At 38.2% G+C, this 21,519-nt stretch overlaps 1 long non-coding RNA gene across 1 annotated transcript; it reads right to left on the bottom strand.

Moving 5' to 3' along the window:
• Positions 1-8,549: 8,549 nt before the first annotated feature.
• LOC103553927 (uncharacterized) lies at positions 8,550-14,599 on the bottom strand. Its single transcript, XR_545587.2, has 3 exons — positions 14,461-14,599; positions 10,096-10,244; positions 8,550-8,683 (listed from the first exon to the last, which is right to left on the bottom strand). It is a non-coding gene; the product is annotated as an uncharacterized lncRNA (long non-coding RNA).
• Between the last annotated feature and the right edge of the window lie 6,920 nt (positions 14,600-21,519).

Consider the following 21,519-nt stretch of genomic DNA (forward strand, 5'->3'; position numbering starts at 1 on the left):
TGTTTCTTCCCAAATAAACATGCATCTTTTTCAGGTTCTTGTAAGAAGACACAAATTCAGGTGCTTCCTCAGGTAAACAAATGTTACCACGATGTTTCCACTTGCACAGAATTGTTGTCATGGTGAGGATTTGTGGGGTTTAAAAGAAAAATATCCTTTTAGCAGAAAAACAACTTGCACTGCTGGAAGGCAGGGGAAGGAAAGGCCCCTAGAGCAAGAGACTTTCCCTTATCTTCCTCTGAGAAGCGGGAAGAAGATGAGCAGATGTGCACGAGATGCTGAGACTCGTCGCCTGCGAGCTATGTCAGCGTGCCCTCGCTCCCAGGCACTTCATCATCACTTCTTTCTGCTGGTCTCCTCCTGCCACTGAAATATATCCACTTCTGATTTTCCAAACTGTTAGTCCTTGCTACCCTTTGTCGTTCTTCTCAGACTGTTTTTTTCTCCACTGTTAAAGAAAAAATTATTCATGGCACTTTGTTAAAGAGGGTAAGGCAGACTTTATTCAGGGGGACCACTGTAATGGGGGGGTTGCTATAGAGGAGAGAGATTGGGCTCAACTCCCAATACGAAAAGGACGATTGGAGGTTTATAACCAAGGAGCAGCGTGGGGTCAGTGGATGGAAAATTATTAAAAGGAAACATCAAGCTAGGGAGATTCTTTCTAGACCAACTCGACAGGATTCTTGCTGAAGGCAAGCCAGAGGATAAGATTTCAAGGGTTAGGGGATGCAGGAATTTGGTCAGATATTAAGAGTGGGGAATTTTTGCTCAACTGACCCAGCATGATTCTTGCTAAAATTCTACTAAACAAGCCAAAAGTAGAGGCCAAGGTTGAGGCCTTGAGGATTTAGAGGAGCCTGACTAGAGTTAGGTCAAGAAGAGAGTCTTTATCACCATCTGAAATAAAGCAAATGTTCCCTAAAGCTCTGCTTTCTGGTCCTCACAGGAAAGGAGCTCTCCATCGAAGTCTCTTGCCTATATAGTCTCTAGTGTCAGCCTCAATGCCAGAGAAATAAATATGAACAATTGTACTCTACAGACTGGTCAGAGTCCTGGGTAAAACTGCTGTTCCCAAAATAAGGAGCAGGTTGTCTTGTCTTGTTTCCATTTTCTGCCACATTATTTCAGCAGAAACCTAGAGTCATCTTTTTCTCTTTATTGCCTCCCACATCCAATGTATTAGCCATTTCTCCACATTCCACCTCCAAACTACATCCAGATATTTTGCTTATTTCCCACCGTTCACCATCTTAAGTCATCTCACCATTTTCTTTTCCAGGATTCCTGCAACAGTCTCTTGACTTGTATCCCCTGTTTTTTTTTTTTTTTTCTTGTTTCCTTCTATCCTTTCCAAACGTTTCTACTCACAGGTGAGAAAAACGGCATTTTTAAGTAAAACTGGGATTATGTCATTAGAAAAAAGCAAAACTTTTATTAGACTTGCCATTGTACTCAGTGTATAATCCAAACTCCTTGCTTGGGTCTATAAATCTGTGCGTATTTCCCGTCTTTCTCTTTAACCTCATCTTGTTCCAGTCTCCATCTAGTCCATTTTGTCCATCCCACCACACATCTCCCTTCTTTTCTCTCTTTCTCTCTTTTTTTTTTTTTTGCTGAGGAAGATTCACCCTGAGCTAACATCTGTGCCAATCTTCTTCTATTTTTTTTAGTATACGGGCCACCAGCACAGCATGGATGCTAACAAAATGGTGTAGCTCTGTGCCTAGGAACTGAACCCAGTCTGCCGAAGCAGAATGCACCAAACTTAAGCACTAGGCCACCAGGGCTGGCCCTTTCTGTCTATCTTTTAACTTGTTTTTTGGCTGCCTCTCCCGGAAACAATGAGCTCCATAACCATAAAGAGTAGCATCTATCTATCTTATTCATCATTGTACTCCTAGTGCATAAAAAATTGTCTGATACATGGTAGATACTCAATGACTATTTTTAGAACAAAAGAATGTCTCTGAGAAGCTTCCTGGAAGTCCCTTAAACAGAAATTTCTAGTAAGAGTACAGTAGTCTTATTTAAAAACTTTATTGTCTTTGGTTTTAGAAAAATATAAAATTATTTTTAACAAATATCAAGTTCTCCACTCAACTTCTTCAACCATATTCAAACTAAGTTCGTTAATGAGTACTGATCGTTAATGAGGTATGGATGGCATGAGTAAATGGAGAAGAAGTGTGTGTGCAAAGCAAATAATTTTTACAAGATGATTTAAGCCTGCTTCCTATGTTGTGGCACAGTCTTTCCAACAAATAAACAGATGATAATTTGGGCAAATAAAATAGAAATCTTGTGTTTATTGTTATGAGCAGAGTGCTCCAGAGTTCCCTAGATTGTAAGAGTGACACAAGGTGAAGTACACATGCATTTCCACAACCTCAGATGTTATGAGAAGTGAGCCTGCCCCGAGGTCATGTCTGTTCCCACACAGTTTCTGCCAGAGGTGATGATCAGTAGTGAGGTATGGCCAGGGCAAGGCTCAAAATACTTTGGAAGGCCAAGACAGCTGGCTGAAGCAATTTGACCTCTGACTGAAGAATTGGCAGGTAACTGAGACACACACAGTGGATTACTTTTCCTTTCCCAAAATAAATTAAATGCTGATCAGCATTTCTCTTGGGATAATCATGAAACTGGACCTGTGATCGTGTCCTCAAATATCCATTTCAAGAGAATCCAAATTACGCAAGGTGCACTGCTCTGGAAGGGTCAGTCACGTCCACTTTCATGGCAAACTTTTTGGATGAACTTCAGCAGCTGCTTGTCCTAAAGAGCTGAACACAAAATTCATAGCCAGGTTTTTGTGTCCGCTCTTGAAGGTCACACAAGAATTTCTGTTATTAATGAAGAATTGTGTGCAGCATTGTTGGGAGGGGTGTTGGTACGAATGTGGCTACACTATGCTCTCACTGTAAGATTTTATTTCCATTTGCAATCAGTCACCTTTTGAAAATGAAAGCCTGATTTGAATTAATTGTAACAAAATTACCACCAAACGGTTTATGTAACAACAAGGTTAGTGAATGAAGTTTATACTTCCAAACACTTTATAAAGAGGAAGTACATTAAAGTACTTTCTGTAGGGATATCTCTAATAAAAAATGCATGCACTAATTTTCCCCATTTGCTCAGTTTGTGTTTTTCTTCAGATTAATACCCCCGGTTATTATACTGGTTTCTTACATTTGATTTTTAAGGGCTTTATCTTCCTTTAACTCCAGCTTAGTGAAGTCTTTTTCAAAATAAAATGCCACAAATGGAATAGGATTATACAGATTTAGTTATATCAACATAAACTAAAATAAGACTATAACCCAGAAAAATGGAGGGAAAATTGGACATAAAAGTCAGAGCTATATTCCTATTCAATGAAATCTCTAGGTCTTTGCCAGGCCTCTAGGCTACTATTGATGGAGAGAGTGGTCTTTCCATTCACTTAACACCGTGGTGGGTTTGGGAAATCCTGGGACCGAGTTTAAGACTGGAAGCAAAGGGAAGATCAAGTTATTCTGCCAAATAGACTGAAAAAAGTTTAGGTGGGGGGGTACTCTAGAGAAATTGAAGAAGAGAGATGAGAGGGAAGAGGAAGAAAGAAACAAATAGAGAATAAATGATGAGCCATTAGGGAAAAATCTAAAGTGCTAAGGTAGTTAAAAGACCTTCTAAGAGGAATATTTAATACACGATTTCAAGCTTTTAAATTTCTGCAAAGTAAACTTCTTCCATCTTCCAAGTCTTTAGCAAAGTGTGCTATATTCTCTCTCTCTCTCTCTCAGTATAAATCAAAGAAGGGTCCAACTCTACCCACAATTCACGTATCGTAACAAGGAGCAAGAGCAGCATGCTCATGACAGCAAAATGATCCATTACCTGGGTTAATTAAGTTGAAGTAACTCCCGGAGCCAGAGGTGACCACAAGAACATAATCCCTCCTTGATTTTACAATCATTTCTAAATCATGCCCAACTTGGAGAAAATTTAAAGACAAAGAAATACCTTCTAAAACTACAGTTAAGCTGTGAAAGAGCTGCTGGCAAGCAGAGAGAAAGCCATCTCTAGAACTTTCTCAGTAACTAAAGGCTGGCAATATTTAAGGAAGTATAGCGCAAAGTGGAAACTCCACAGACGCATAGGTAAGAAAGAGATCCTTGCAGGAAGGGAGATTAATGAATTTCTGCAAATAGCATTAAAAGTCCAGACATAAGCAAGAAGCCATTTTAATAGAGACTGGTATGGAATGTAGGCAGGAAGAATATAGCAACTGAATAATGAAAGCAGAGGACCTGAACAGGAATAGGATGGAGACAAAGGCCCTAGAAACATCTGACTACGGGATTCAAGGTCTTCCTGAGTTCTTTTGTGTTGAGTAATTGGGATTTAATTTGACTGATTGAGGTATATTATTTGAGTGTGTTGTATTCAATAAGGTAAAATATACAGCAATCCCAGAGTGTGAGCTCATTAGTGATCAACTAATTGTATGTCTCTTTTTTTGTAGTTCTGACTCTCTACATTCTTTTCAATGTGATGTAGAAACTATCCGGACTGGGTGGCCCCTATCTGACAATTGTTTGCCTGATTCTGGAACCCAGAACAGGCCACCCAGGTTAATTACATCCCTCACAATGCCCTGCACCAATACAGTTCATTTTTCACATGTGATACCAAGTAGGTACAAACAGTGCAAGAAACAGAAGACAGAGAAGGTGCATCAGTAGTACTTATCTAACAGTTTCCCTGCCTCTGAAACAATAAAAAAGATTATATGGTGACATTTGGCAATACAAAGGGAATTTTAGATATTGATTGATGCATTATATAAAACCCTTTGCACCTAGAAAGTGTTTCATTATTAAAATCTTCACAAAAAGCAGAATTAGGATGCTTCTTTTAAAGCATTAGCTCATGAAAAAGAATGATTGACCAGCAAGATATAAAAAAGGATGAGATTCGATAATTGCCCTACATTTGGTAAAAAAGCCTTTTTCCTTCTCAGGTGATGAAACAATAATAACAAAAACCAGAGAACTCTTGACACAAAGAGACCAACTCAGTGTTTCACAATAATTCAGACGAATGTACTTGTTATGGTTCTAAGTGGTGTTCTTTTCTATCACCATGGAAATTGACATCAAATTATTTTTCAACATATTTTTGAAAAAAGAACGAGAGCTTCTAGCACATAATGGAGGTATTCATACCATGTAATGAAACTGACCACTGTGCTAATGGAAATCTACTTGAGGATGAAAGGTATTTTAAAAGATCTTTCTTTATTCCCTAAAAGCAAAATACATTGCCTTGCTTTGTAAGAAAACCTACTCAACAACTCCACGAGAAGTTACGAGTGGCAGAAAAGCTAGTTGAAGCCTAGCTCTCACAGTCGAGGGAAAGGGAGAGAGATGAAAGATTTCTTTTCAGTTTTAGTTTCTTCTCATTTAAAAGGAAAGGGGGACAGGATACGCTGGCTTTAAATGTGACTGAATAGAGTAGATGAATTAATAAACGTTGTACACACTTGTAGTCAAAAGGGAGCTTATGAAAAGGAAAAGCAAGATGCCACTGGTTGATGAGCGCCGGAGACTTTTTGAATAAAGAAAACATTAATATTCAGTTGTAGTCCTAACCAAGTAGCCACTTAAATGGGACAATTATCTCGTGCTGTTCTGGAAGGGCCATGGATGGGCAGAGTAACTGAGTCTCAGTCGACTATGTTACCCTGCCCCCTCCTTCCAGTCGGAGTACACATGCCCTGAAATTGTATGTTTTCTATATTTATTCCACCATTTCTTGAAGGCTGATGGAGAGTGGCTTTCTCAATGGCCCTTTTATCACATGTAATAGATTGCAGATTAATAACCCAAGAACCTTCTCCTCTTTGGACGTTTACCTCACTCGTTATACACAGAATATTCTATCTCCCTGCGTTACTGCCGTGGCTAGACTTGCTGCACTGAAACTTCAAATAGGGCTCATGATGCGGAAAAAAATCCGTTGCAGAAGTTCCTGTCTGCGGCAAGACTGGAGGTAATGAACCCAGAACACAGATGTTGAGACCAGGTGTGGCGAGGCAGTGTAGATCACTGGACCACGTCCTGCTTCACCTTAAAACTATTTTAAATGAATCTGAGCTCTTTTGATGAGGTGGGCTCCTTATTCCATGCCGGCTCCTGAGGCCACAGAAGGTCCAGCAATCCTCCTCACAAGACAAGGGAGACCCTGAGGAAAGGGTCCCCTTGCATCTGTAATTTCATGCGTATTATTTGCACTGTGTATTTGCTTGTTCAATAGCAGAACAAAGTGAAAAGATAATCCCAGCCAAGTCCAAGGGGTCACTTTCACCAAATTTTAAGCAGAGAGGCACCTATAAGGCCTGGCCTGGCTCGCCCACCAACTATCCCTTTTCCTCCTGTTGTGGCCTGCAGGTGAACTGGCAGAAATTACTACCCCACTTCGGGTCTGGGCAAGGACATGGTAGACAGGCCATGAGAGCCAATGCAGCAACCCTGTCTGTTTTGATGGCAGGAATTTAGAGATTGGTCTAGCGCTCCTCAAGAGGCATGTGTTCTAGTTTTGTAGGGAGAGCAGGGGAATACTTGTGAGATTTTTTAAAGAAAGGAATGTGTTAGACCCCAAAATCAGTCTAGCATATTGCAGTGGATTTCAATGAGCATTATCTGGGAGTGTTTCAGTGAATACTGATATCAAAGTATTATGTTATTTTTCTGGAAGACTCTTGATCAAATTCTCCTTTATGGATCTGACATGACCTCCATCACTCCCTTTTACAATTAATAATTTTTTTAACGAGAAATACGTAGAATTAGCATGTGTGGTTGTAGTTAGGTATGTCAGCTTGAGATCTGTGTGTGATCTTCCCCAAAGATAAATTCATAAATTGCCACCAGTAGTACTGCAATATTTACAAAGTTCCTTTGAGGAGGTTCTCTCTAAAGAGACCTATTGTCTGAAGTTGCTACTACAAAACAGAGATTGAACCTATCAATTAAACCCACATCAAATGTGGTAGTGGATTCACGATTAACTCGCAACACTGAGAACAATTTCTGCTCAAAATAGCTTTTTAAAAGGCACCAAAACAACCTCTCCTTTTAAACAGACACTAGGGTAAAGGAAAAAGGTGTGGGTGGTGTAGAGGTAAGCTCTGCCAGGACATTTTTTTCTCTCTAAACAAAGAGAGAAGAAGCATATAAGCAGAGGGCTTAAGCCAATGTAGACAATGTAATTAGTTGTTATTTGTGGTAGAAAATAAATATCCTGTAGAAAAGATCTTAGATCTTGAACCTCTTAGCATCTCTTAAATCTTGAAGTTTGTTCCTTTTTTCTTGTATTTAAAATACCACAATTAAACCCAGCCTAGAAAAATCAATGATCCTTGACTTTTACATCACACACACACACACACACACACACACAGTATTAACGTGTGAACGGAAAAGGAACTCTCCTTGTTGTCTACCTTGTGCTAAGCTTCCACTCTTTCCATGAGGTATCTATTGCTCTCCTTTCTACAGTGAGGCTCACAAGGCTTAGGGGCCCAACCTGGAATCCAGAAGTCACTGAGTCTCTGAACAGCAGAGCTCAGGTTCAGACAGGGGAGGAGCCTATGGTGTTTTCACTACTTCTCTCTGAAATGCCTAGATACTTCTAACCTTTCCATTGTGTAGTCATTAATATATATAAATGTCACCTGGTTCTATAATGCTAAGAAGTACTTGTGTGATATTAAGAACATTTTGAAGTTGTTAAGAACAGTAGCATCTTTCTTTTGTATGTTGCTCTAAATTTTGATAATGGCTTAAACATATTTTATTCCTTTACTGTTCAAGACCATCTTGTGATGTATCATGTACAAATGGAGAAAAAATAAGATTCTGAGAATGAAGATCCACAGCTAGGATACAGTGGAGAAGGAACTCAAATCTCTCTCTAAGTCCGATATGTTTTGGACTACATTATGACTGTCTCAGTTTCCCTAGGAATTCATTAAGTCGTTCATTCCACAAATATTTCAGAGCACTACTCTGTGTTGGGCACTGCACTAGCATTGAGGTTATGGTGAGGAATACCCAGACTTGCTTCCTTCTCATAGAACTCAGCTAACAGTGAACAAATAAATTACGTCCTGCCATATGTGCTACAAAGGAAATTATATGGTGCTAGTGTAGTGCGTAATGATGGGGGCAGAGGAGAGCAATCTAGTCATGGGAGTCAGGGAAGGAATTCCTGGGAAAGTGACATTGGAGCTAAAATCTGAGGAATATATACAAACTGATCAACAGAATGGAGGTGAGAGCATTCCAGGAACAGACAACAGCAAACACCTTGAGGTTCAAGAAAATATGATGAGTTCTAGAAACTAATACATCTATTATGGCTAGAATTCAGAAAACGAGGAGGCGAATGACAAGAGAGAAAGCTAGAGAGGTAGTCAACTCCAGATTACTCATGAATATGTAGGCCATTGTCTTAGTCAGCTCAGGCTGCTATAACAAATTACCATGGACTGAGAGGTTTAAGCAACAAACATTTATTTCTCACAGTTTTGAAGGCGAGGAAGTCCAAGATCAAGGTACCGGCAGATTCAGTGCTGGGGAGGACCCACTTCCTGGTTTGCAGATGGCCATCTTCTTGCTGTGTTCTTACATGGCTGAGAACAGAGACAGAGAGAGAGCTCTGTGTCTCTTCTTATACGGGCAATAAGCTCATTCATGAGGGCTCCACCCTCATGACCTAATTACCTCCCAAAAGTTCCACCTTCTAATACCATCACATTGAGGGTTAGGATTTCAAGATCTGAATTTGGGGAAGACACAAATATTCAGTCCATAACACCATGTTAAAGATTCTGATTTCATACAAAAGCAAGGGAGAAGCCCCACAGAGAAGGTTTCAGCAAAGTAGATGTGATTTATATACATATTATATATATATAATATTAAGGAAATATCTATCAATTTCTATTTTGAGTGTTTTTTACTATGAGTGAGAGTTGAGTTTTGACACAAGGTCTTTTTATCTATGGACCTCATAGCATGCTTTTTCCTATAAGAGTTGTTAGTATAATTAACTCCACTTGGTCATGATATGATATATGTTATTTTTATAAGAATGCTGGATTCTCCTGCTAATTTGTTTAAGTTTTTGTGTTGATATTCATAGGTGAGATTGTGCTACAGTATTTTGTACATTTTTTGCTAGTTTTGGTATCAATGTAAACTTGTTTCATAAAACAATTTGGAGATTTTTCTTACTTTGCAATGTTCTGGAATGGTGAAATATGCTTAAGAATACCCAGTCTTTTTAGGTTCGAGAGCATTTCACATTAAGCCACTGGGTCATCAGGTTAATTTTTTTGTAGAGAACTCTTTTACAACTTTCTCTAACTCCTACATGAAAATTTGTTAGGAGAAAATTTCTATCTCTATTAGAGTAAATTTTGATAAATTGTATTTTTCCAGAAAGTTAAACATTTCATATAGATTTTCAAATTTATTTATGTACAGTGGTACTAAGAAGTCTCATTTTATTTTGAGTTTTCTTCTCTTTTGATGGCTATTTAAACTTTCTCATTTTATGAGTTTTTGTTTTCTTCTTTGATAAAAGTTCAGTTTGCTAGAGATTCATACTTTATAGATTTTTCCCCAAAGAACAAGCCTCTAGATTTATTAATAATACTTTTTTTCTTCTTTTTTAACTAATCCTTGTTTTGTTTTTGTTTTTCTGGAGTCTGAGATGCCTGTGCACTTCCCAGTGGAGTTGTCAGGTAGGCAATTAGAGCTTCATGTCTGGACCTCAAATAGAAGTTTGAAATGGAAATACAAATTTGAATGTCACTGGGCATTCCAGTTTCACTATGTAACAAACCACCCAAAACTTAGCGGGAAAGGAAGAATCATTCTATTATGCTCATGGATTCTCTGAGTCCAGAATATAGAAAGGGTACAGCAGAGATGGCTTGCCTCTGTTCTATGAGGTACAGGCCACAGCTGGGGAGACTTGAAGGCAGGATGGTGACTAGAGAAATGGGAGCTAGAATCATGTCACAGCTCATGCACTTACATGTCTGGCTCCTGAGCAGGAAGGGTTCAAAGTCTAGGACAGCAGCTAGAGCAGACAGCCTTTCTATGTGGCTGCCTTCCGTACAGCATGGCAACCTCAGGGCAGTCAGTCTTCTTATTTGGTGGCTCAAGACCTCAAGCGTGGATGTTCTAGTAAACAAGATAGAGGACGTCGCCTTTTATGGCTTATCCCTGGAAGTTATTCAGACTGAATCCCACTGCACACTACTGGTTACAAAAGTCACAATTCTGCCCAGATTCAAGAGGAGGGTAATCGGATTCCACCCGATGGTTGCAAGGTTCTAAAAGGGCTTATGAGACAGGAGATATGTTGGTGGCCATCTTTGGAAACTATGGTCTCTCACAGTACATACATCGCACCTGAAGCCCCTTTTCATGGGTCAGAAAGCCTCAGAAGAGAGCAGAGATTCTCAAACTTGAGTGTGCATTCAGAATCTTCTGGAGGGTTTGCTAAAGCATATGTTGTTGCTGAGTCCTACCTCCAGAGTTTCTGATTTAGTAAATAGAACTTGAGATTTGGGAGTGAGGCCTGAAGTTTGCCTTTTTAACAGGTGTCAGTTTATGCTGATGCTGCCGATTCAGAGACCTCACGTGGACGGCCATTAAAACAGAGCAAGAGGGAAGAGGGGCTGGGATAAAGCCTTGAAGAGACCCAAGGAAGACAGAATGAGCCAGTAAAGTTTACTGCGAATAAGCATACAAGAGGTGGTATCACAGATGCCAAAGGAGAGAGTGTTCCAAGAGAGGTCAAATGGGGAGGAGGTCCCTCCTCATTAATTCGATTACCCAAACTTCATTATCTTTCTTTCATCCTGTTGTTCTGAGAGTTTCTAACTTAATTCACTTGAGAAGCTAGGACTTACTTTTACTTTATTTTGACCTGAATCCTATATGTAGACCCTTCTTGTGGCAGACACATTTCAAAGTCAAATTTATATGAATCAGATATATAAATCAAATAATATGCCATAGGTACAGGGATTGAAAGCTCCTAATTTTCTACTTTCACAAAGGGAGGTAATAATCCATTATTACATGGAATCTAAGATCGTCTGTACTCTAAATGACGTGGCATTGTACTTGCATTTGAATTTGACTACAACTAATTCTTTGGGAATCTACATGTAAAATAAAATAGTGAAGTCAAGCTAATATTCTGACTAAAAATTAACTAAGAAATTTTCTGGCTTTCCTGTATCCACCTGTCTTTGTTCACCATGTCGTCACTCCTTGTTGGGTACGAGATATAGAGCCTAGTCTAAGCAAAGGCAACCTTCCCAGGCAAAACCATTGGAACTACACCTCCCTGGGCAGAATGGAGAAGACTGTTAGGATTTTCTGGCAGGTATTTCATTTGGCATTTAAAGGCTCCTATTAGTTAAAAAATATGGAAGAGAAAATAAAGGGATGGAGATGACGTCAATGAAAGACTTGAAGTCAACAAATTTCCTCGTAGATGCCTCTATCTCCAAGTTAAGAACTTAGGTTGTCTTCACGGAATGGAAAAGGCTATCTCACGATCAATTAAGACATAGCAGTCGCCCACTTTGCACTCTGACAGTTTCTCAGTTTTCTCTTGGTGTTATCTATTCTCTTATTTGATACTAAAATTTTAACAGAAGTTTCTATAAGGAAATTTATGTGTAACCTCTCTTGTCTGCCTTTTGCTCCTATGTACATTTCCAGAGATGGGTCAAGATGGAATGAGAGGGGCTGGCCTGGTGCCATAGTGATTAAGTTCGCCCACTCTGCTTTGCCAGCCCAGGGTTCAGGGGTTTGGATCCTGGGTGTGCGCCTATGTATCACTCATCAAGCCATGCTGAGACAGCATCCCATATACAAATAGAGGAAGATTGGCATAGATGTTAGCTCAGTGACAATCTTCCTTAAGCAAAAAGACAAGGATTGGCAACACATGTTATCTCAGGGCCAATCTTACTCACCAAAAGAAGAAGAAGAAGAAGAAGAAGAAGAAATCTAGTGGCATTTAAAAAAAAAAGAATAAGAGGCATATGGCAGTGACTAAAAATAAGGCTTTATCCTCCACTACAATTCTATAATAATATTTTCTTTATTGATAACATCCCTTTTTAGATCTCCTTCTAAATTAATTTGTACTTTATTTTAATAAGAAAACCCATCTCCATGCCTCACAAGTAAGAGCTAGTTGTTCAGGGACAACTGTGTGGTAAGAAAGGTGAAGAAGCTGGAAGACTCCCTACTGCCTGGGTCATCCGTTAGCATTCAATCATGCTGACTAAATCCATACCCCTCACCACCGGCAGGGTACAGATGAGATCTGGGGCCCCTCATACTCAGCCTGCCCTCTTCCAGATTGGCTCAGAAGCTCACACAGGGCAGGCCATTTATACAGCAGCCGGCAGTCATGGCCAGCCATGGACTGAGAGTGCGGACGGGGACCGTGGGAGGTAGAGACAGGCAGTGGTGGGGAAGCAGGGCTAGACAGGCACTTACAGTTCAGTAAGGGTGGCGATATGTACGTAAAATAGTTGTAATACAAGATTGAAGTAAGCATTCCCTACATGTTCATAAATACCGAGGAGATTAAAAGGAGCATTAGCTACCAAGGTGCATGATATAAGAAAATCAAAAGCAGAGACTTTTGCCAAAAAAAAAAAAGACTTCCTGAAAAACTTTTGATAGTACTATATCCCAGTTAAACTGATCCATATTATTTCCTTTTAGCCACTAAATTATTTTCCTTTCTCTCTTTTTAAAAATAATATGACATGATAATTATCGTTTGTTCTTGTATATATCACACAAGGCTGGGAAACTTGAATCTTCCGGTGTCCCTCAGTGGCAGGGCAAGCACTTTTGTGTGAGCCAAAGACGAATGCTATGCAGTTTCTCTCCTCAGCGCGCCGTTGTGCAATTACTCAACTCTTGCAAGAAGGCAAGAAAGCAGCTAAACAAGTAGCTATAGAAGTCTCAAAAGGAAGAAAGAGATCAGGCTCGTCTTAATGTTCCCAAGTACCACATAGAAAAGAGTTTTCAGACTCCCAAACCATTTCATCCACTTTATAAAAGCAATAAGGTAGACAACGATATGCTCGCTTCTATTTTGATAATAATATGTGTCAGGATCATTTTGCATGAAGGTTAGCAGAATCATCCATCATTTCAGCCGAACGGCGTATTTTCTTGTTCAGCATTGATAGATTTTTTTTTAACCTTAGAAGTTCCTCTCGAGGGACTCTATTAGGGATGCTGTCATTTTTTATTCTGCTCTGTTACCTCTCCTTTGTAAACTTTGATGTATGCAGACAACACATTTCCGGCTAGGGAAATTTAATTAGGTAAGTCTACAAATTAATTGTTGCAATTAGACTGCTTCTAACTGCTTGGTGTTACGAATTTATTTATGCAGTAATTATTATCAGATGTCTGCGATGAAAGCCTGAGAGTGAAGGTGCTGCCTTTCAGATGTATGCACAGCACTCCACATTAATTAGCCGTAGAAAATATAAAAGCATGTATTAAAAAAAATGAAGAAGAAAGAAAAAAACTTGCCTCCATGGTCATACGCACATACAGATTTTGACAAGCAACTTGTTAACAAAGGCTAAAGAGAATTGTTTTTTTTGTATATTGGCAAAATTCAAAATGTTAGACATCACATAAATTACCATAAAACAATGTGCTAGTGTATAAACTAGATGAAAACACAAACTCTGAGTCTATCCTATGAAAGGCATCTAGTTTTTTTTTGTTTATGGGAATGGTTGCAAGGGCGTATCTGAAGAAACTGATGAATTTTTAGTAAATTTTTTTTTTAATCTTTAAGATCATTTACCATGACAAATTTTATGGAGAACTCCTAAGGACTATAACAACGGTGCTTCAAGTTGTTTTCGCAAATCTTTTCTTCTGTAGCAAGGGGCATTGTGGCTTTTAGCAGGGAAAAACAAATCTAATACCATCATTTGAAAGAAAGACAGCAGAGGGAGGCCAGTAGTGTTGGAGACAGAGGCTACGAACAGAAGTTTGAAAGTCAAACGGTACAGGGAGAATGAATCATTGGTAGAATTGTAAATTACCATAATCTTCCTGAAGAGCATTTTTTAAATGGATTTCTAGTCTCTTTAGAATATTCATTATCTTTGACTCAGTCATTTTAAAAAATGAGATTGAATCTTAAATAAATAATACCAAATTTAAAAATAACAAAGATATTCATCTCAGCATCAATACTAATAATCCTCAAATTGTAGCAATTTATATAGTCACCATTATTATTATTATATATTCAAAATCTGGAATAAGCAACTATTCCATTCACTTATTACCACATTCACTTAACAAATATTTATTAATCACTTACGGTATACAAGACATTTTTTCAGGCACTGGGGCCACGAACAGAAAAATTCCTACCCCCAGAGAGCTTATATTCCTTTGAGAAAAGACGTGCAATAAACAGATTAAAAAATAAATAATATAATCTCAGATCCCTGTCTGAGTGGTAGGAAAATTATGCAGTGGGAGGTACTAAGAGGGCCTGATGGGGAAGTTTGGAGTCGACTGTTCAGCCAGAGTCATGAGAAAGGCCTTTCCGAGATGGTGACATTTCATAAGCCATCCAATTGATTCAGTGATTAGGGAATGCAGTACTGAAAACAGAAGGACATACTAATAGGGGCCAGCCTGGCGGCACAGAGGTTAAGTTCACATGTTCCACTTCGATGGCCTGGGGTTTGCCAGTTCGGATCCTGGGTGCGGACCTAGGCACTGCTTGGCAAGCCATGCTGTGACAGGCATCCCATATATAAAGTAGAGGAAGATGAGCATGGATGTTAGCTCAGGGCCAGTCTTCCTCAGCAAAAAAAAAAAAAAAAGAACAGGAGGATTAGCAGCAGATTTTAGCTAAGGGCTAATCTTTCCCAAAAAAAAAAAAAAAGGACTTACTGATATTTCATCATTTATTTTACAAAATACTGACCTACTGGTATTTTGCAAAAAAATAAATAAATAAGTTCAGATTTCACAAAATACAAATCCATGAAGCTAAATATTTAATAATTTCAAACCTAAAGATGTATGAATAAATTATGACATCAATTAACCCACACATTCATAAATTCAGAGGTCAAACAAGCATGATCATTATAATACAAAATATTAGCTGGAATTGTCAGAAGAAAATTATTGCTTAAAAACAAACTAAACATTCCACAAAATGAGAAAATTTTAATTAATTCTTAAAATTTCAAAGGTAGCACTGTTTAGCATATTTCCTAAAAAAGAAAGTTTATTAATGCTGTCATCATTTTGTAGCAAAGGTCATAATAAGTATATTTTTAACCAAGTGTATTCTGTCTGTCCAGTAGTGAAGAAGACGGTGAGCAGGGATTTTGTGCTAACTACAAATACTTTCTTCTCACTCTTCTTATAATCCCATCTCCGATCAGAAATCTTTGAAGAGATCTTTTGAAAACCCTTTTATATGTTTATTTTGGTATTTTTGAAGAAACTGTAGTGTTTTTATTAATTATTAATTATTAATTGTATATTAATAATTTCAATAAACAAAATTATTTATTAAATTAAATTTATATTTAATAATACTAAATTAAAATTAAATTAATTAAAAATAATTTTTAATTAATATCATAAACAGAAATTGCAGGTTTTGCTTAAAAAAACACCTGTAGCTTGTCATTTCTTGAGTTTTATCTTGTATAGATAAAACTGCCTGAATCAACATCAATACTCTCATCTTTATATGCCACTCATTTGAAATATCTTTGAACCGAAGATATCTTTGAAGTGCAAATTATTGTTGCAATAGAAGCTCTGTAATGCCACCATCCATGGTCACCTATAGGCGTCCACCACTCCAGATGTACCCACTGAGCTTTGTCTTCTTTTCATGTAAATTAGGTAACTGAAGTTTTAGTCTTGATCTCCAAAAATCAATGAATCCAATTTTAGGTTTTTTAAAATTGGTACAATGACAGTGTAATACTAAGAAAAATACCAGAATTTCACTTCTTAAGAATAGCAAATATGCTGTGTACAGAGTCTAGCATTAAAGCTCTGAAATGGGAACTAGCAAGGACATGGTGGGCCCAAAGGGTCATTAAAAAGAAGAAGGTTAGGATCCTCCACCGGAGCTGCAAACAGGAGACAAGACATTGAGGGCCCGATGGGCTTAAGTAAATAATTTGGATCTTATTCTATCAAGTTTGCACAGAGTTTGTAATCTAACTAAAATCTGATAATAATATGATGTAAAGTTGAAATAAAGATACAAAATTATTATATAGCATGATTATAATTATGACTTTTACAACATCAGATAGGAATTTTTAAAAATAGAAGAAATTAAACTAAAATGCAAACGTTTTCTGTAGGTGTGAGATTATGTATGTTCATAATCGTCTATACTATTCTCACATTAGAATCTTTTCTGTGATCAGCATATATTGTTTTATAATGGAAAAACAATCTTTAAAAAAAATCCATGACACTTTTACTCAAATTACACGGAAAATTTTTAAACAGATAAACTACCACCTGGCAGGGTTCTTCTACTAATAGTTTGCCATGAAAAAGTAAGTGGGAAATGCAAAAAAAGAAAAATGAGGCAACAGAAAGAACCCAAATCAGAAGTTTGTTGGATGATGCCCCCCAGCAGCATCCCCTACGTGTGTCCTGCAGAGCCCCAGTTCCACGAGATGGTGACATAGGCTCCGTAAAAGAGGGTTCTCAAGGCCAATTCTCTTTGAGAAATGCAGCATCGTAATACAGCCCACTTTTGGAAATGCCTAAGATACATTTGCATATATAAGTTGTTGAGCAATCCAGAAGTAAAAAACACTGAGAAATTTTATTTAATCCAATTTTTCCTAAACTTTTTTCAGCCAGAGGAAACTTTTCCATTTGTCTTTCAAAACACTTTGCGGGACTCGTTTGGAGGAACACAAGTTTGGGAAGCATTGTCCTGGAGAAAGATCACATCCTCTTGAAACCGTTCTTTGTATTTACCCTGTGGAGTGTAACCAAATGGAGATCAAAAGTTTGATTATAGACATTAGCTTGATCAGTAATGGAGGCAAGTCTGTACTAAAACTAGATCTTTTTTCTTTTTCTTTCTCTCTCCCATTTTTTTTTTTGCTGAGGAACATTTACCCTGAGCTAACATCTGCTGCCAATCTCCCTCTTTTTGTACGTGAGCCACCACCACGGCATGGCCAGTGACAGACAAATAGTGTAGGTCTGCTCCTGGGAACCAGGGCTGGGCTCCTGAAATGGAGCATGCTGAATTTAACCACTAAGCCACCAGGGGTGGCCCTAGATCTTTATCTTTAGGCTCTTAAAACATTAAGAGGTATCTAAATTCGAGGTGATTAAAATATTTGAGTTGGATTCCCCCTTCACAATACTGAGAACCCAATACAATATTGGAAATAAGGGAAAGGGGAGTGGATTCAATCAAGGAAATGGAGATTGGAAATGGAAGAGTACCTGAATCAGTGTGTGCTTTAGTCATCTTACATCAACAACTGCTTTTCCTTTCCTCTCAATCTCCCTGAAGTCATAACCCTCCCTTCACCGTCCATCCAATTTTGGTTAAGCTTCACAGGTGGCAGTGATGTTTATGCTGCCCTTCATAATGTCAATGAATTACCATCAATCCTTCACTGTCTGGTGGTCTTTGCCATCTGTTTTCTCTGCTTTGAGCTATGCTCCATGCCACCTACGCCCCCACCCAGTTCCCACACATGTCCTTTCATTTTAATATTCACAGAGATGCTCATCTTCTGTTGCTTTGGGGCAGGGCCACTAACATTTGCTCATCCTTTATCGGCTTTAGGTGTGTCAAAACTCCTAGTCAAAGATAAAACACACGGCAGAAATTGAGGTCAGGACAAAACAAATAGTACATAGTACAGAACAGTCAGTTCTGAACAGCACTTTAGAAGGGTTACTGGCTGAGAGAATTTGCACTAAAACTCATTGGCCAAGAATGTACAAAACAGTCTGCCCTAGCTATTCTAATTCTTTGGCTCAGAGCATAAGATAGCACTCAAAGCACGGGGGTTGGGGAATATGTATATATATTCATACTATGAGTGTACTGAAACGGATGGCTTTATATGTATATAGCACAAAAGCATTCAGAGAAAAGAGACTTATACTGAATGAGCACTGTGCAAGGATAATATAAAAAGGGGTCTGCATATTCTTCAAAATGGCTTTACAGTGGAGTATTTCCAAGGCTGATTTTCTTCTCCCTGCACCCTCATAGAATGATATGTACTGAAATTCAGCTCTTGATCAGAAGGAGAACACAATTTGGAAGAAATGCAGTTTATTACATTGTGCCGACCTAACTTGAATATTGTAATCCTGAGAATTAAAACATGCTACTAGCCAAAATATTGATAGAAGTTCAGACAATAGTGCGTGGTCAGGCAGACCAGATCTCCCATGTACTGGTTGTATGACCTTGAGCCTGTCAATCATCGCTCAGGGCATCAGTTTTCTCATCTGCAAAATAAGGATGATTATAGGAACGGCCTCACCTCACAGAACTGCTATTAGGATCAAATATATTTGTCAGTCTTTTAAAAAAATATCTAGCAATAATGTGCACCAAATAACTTGAAACAAATAAAAACAAGTAATTAAAGGTTACTTAACATAGTTTTAAATAACAACATAGAGGTCGATATGGATATCAAAAACCTTATTTTTGATCAGTTTGTTCAATTCTAATCTTTCAGAATTGTCAGCAGCATTTTGCTTTACATTTCTATACTGGCACACATCTATGAGTCCTTCTTTATGATACATTCATGGACGTGGAAGGGCTGTGCCCTGGGGTTTGCACACGTGTAAGGCAAAGAGCACATTGCTCAGTTGCTCACTAGCTCATGAAAATATACACCTTTCATACTAACAATGAAAATCTTTTTGGGCCATTTTTGCTAGTGTTTATGTAAAAGTTCATATCTCTTTTGCCTTCAATTGAGTTACTAGTAATACTATAATATGTTGCTCTCAATTGGTCATTTCATTTCCTGTTTAGGAGTTGCCCAGTTTTAGAGATGTTTGTCTTATTTCCATTGGCCAAGACAAGCTATTTATAATTGGGAATATGAATATATTGCCAATTTGCAATTACATATTTATTTGCAATTATATATCGCAATTGCGATATATATTTCTAAGCTTCTCTTTGCCTTTTTTAATGGCTTTTTAAGACCCAGAAATAGTTGTGTGTGTGCATGTGTGTGAGCATGCACACCTGTGTGTACTTAAGGTACTTACCTCTATCGCTCTTTTTCGCTATGATTTCTCCCTTTTCTGTGTGCTTACGATGATCGGCCCCCCAGAACTATGTAAGTAAGCACCTACACTTTCTTGTAGGAAACGGTTTTGCAACTTCATTTTTTATCTTTAAATGTCAAATCCACGTGGAACTTATGTTGACTGGATGTGAGTCAGGGGTGGAACTCTAGTTACTTCCAAATACTCTTGGTTCTCATTTAATTCTCACGTTTTACTAACGCCGCCCAGAGTATGCGTTGCATCACTATTTTATTTCTCTTATGATTTAATGGTGGAACTAAGGATGCTGAAAGAAATATGATCAGTCAAGTGGAGAGCAGGCCACCTTTCCTAGGTGGCTTCCCCGTGTTGCTTATAGCAAGTGGACTTGTAGGGACTGAGTCTATCAACAGAATACTGCTTTTCAAAGAACAGCTGGTTTTTGTTTTAGGAGGGTGGGGGACTTTGGGCTTTTTTTTAGTCTAAAAGGAAATTTTATTTTTAAGATGCAGTTTCTGACTAGGATTAATAAAAACTCTCATCACCTTCAAATCCAAATAGAAAATAACTACTTGCTCTTCTATGATAGCCTGAGAGAAAAGACTTGAAGTGCTTTCTGTCATAGCTATACTTATGAGAAGAGATGTGCCTTTCAGACGAGCCCACTCAGACAATACGCTATTGAGTATGCATGGGCACACCTGTTCACCTACACTCTTTGTGTGGGTGTTTGCATGGTGCCAAAATATTCAGACAGTTTTTTAAGTTCAGTTAAATATCCTGAGGTCTTAACAATGTCATTGCAGACATCTGGATCATTGAAAATATCTTGGGTCTCAGTATAGGGTCTCATTCACATTTCTCTGATACAGAATAGTTAGAAGGAAGTTGATAACCTTATGCTGGGCAAAGAAACCAGCTTGTTGCCTGATGCTTCAGAAAGTTCTCTCCACAGATATGCTTACGGCTAAGATAAATAATATGTCCTATAGAAAGTTAAATATCTGAAGTTATACTGTGTTAGTCTGTTTGGGCTGCTGTGACAAAACACAACAGAATGGGTATCTTACGAACAATCGAAATTTATTTCTCACAGTTCTGGAGGCTGGGTGAGACCAGGATGTCAGCACAGTCACGTGAGGGCCCTCTTTCAGGCTGCAGACTTCTGGTTGAATCCTCACATGGCAGAGGTGGGTAGGGATCTCTCTGGGTCCTCTTTTCTAAGGCACTGATCCTATTCATGAGGGTTCCAACCTCAAGATTTATTTGTTTCTTAGAAAGGATAGAAGTAATCTTTTTGAGTCTGTGGGTTCCATCTATTTAAAAATAACTAGGTATATATTTGGCGACCTTTTTTTGAAGACCATATTAAATTCACAACAACTTTACATTCAACAAAATTTACTTGTATTTTTGCCTATTATTATTTCAATAATAGATCTAAGTCTTTTATAGTTCATATGTAATGGTCATTTACTAACTCTCAAGAGAGCTTCCTGCCCACATAGATAAAACAACTTAAAAGATACTATAAAGTGAAACCCCCAAATTCTTTACTCCTTGAGCTACCACAGTCAATGGAATTTCTCCATGTGGTCGCATTTGTTCTAGAAAGTGTTTCTTCTTATTAAAATCCAAACCTATTATTTGATGAAAATAGTATTTTCACACATAATCTCACTTTGACTTTCTAACTCTAACAGAAAGCAAGACCCACTTGGAACTGGCGTGTGTGTTATTTTTGATAAAAAGGACTACCTGACAAAGTCAGCAAAGTTGGAGGGCAGTTTTTGTCACATGCTGCGGAAGGGAGTTCTGGATACACAGAAGTCCTGGACACTAAGCAGAAAAAAAGAAGTCTAGGTGTTACTTTCGAACTCGGTCTAGACCAGCGTGTGCCAGCCCCACATTCATAGGTAGCTAAACCTACCCATGGCTCCCAGACTCATTTCCTGACATTTTGGGGAAGCAGCTTTTGAATATTTTAACTCATATAATAATTCCTTACAATTTTTAAAAAATGATGTGCCTCTGACCCCTTGTAAGTTGCTTTGGAAATTTTACAAAGTGAATTCAAACACATTTGCTTTTTTATTGTTTTTCG

This window comes from Equus przewalskii, chromosome 7, assembly GCF_037783145.1.
Source record: "Equus przewalskii isolate Varuska chromosome 7, EquPr2, whole genome shotgun sequence".
NCBI lineage: Eukaryota > Metazoa > Chordata > Mammalia > Perissodactyla > Equidae > Equus > Equus przewalskii.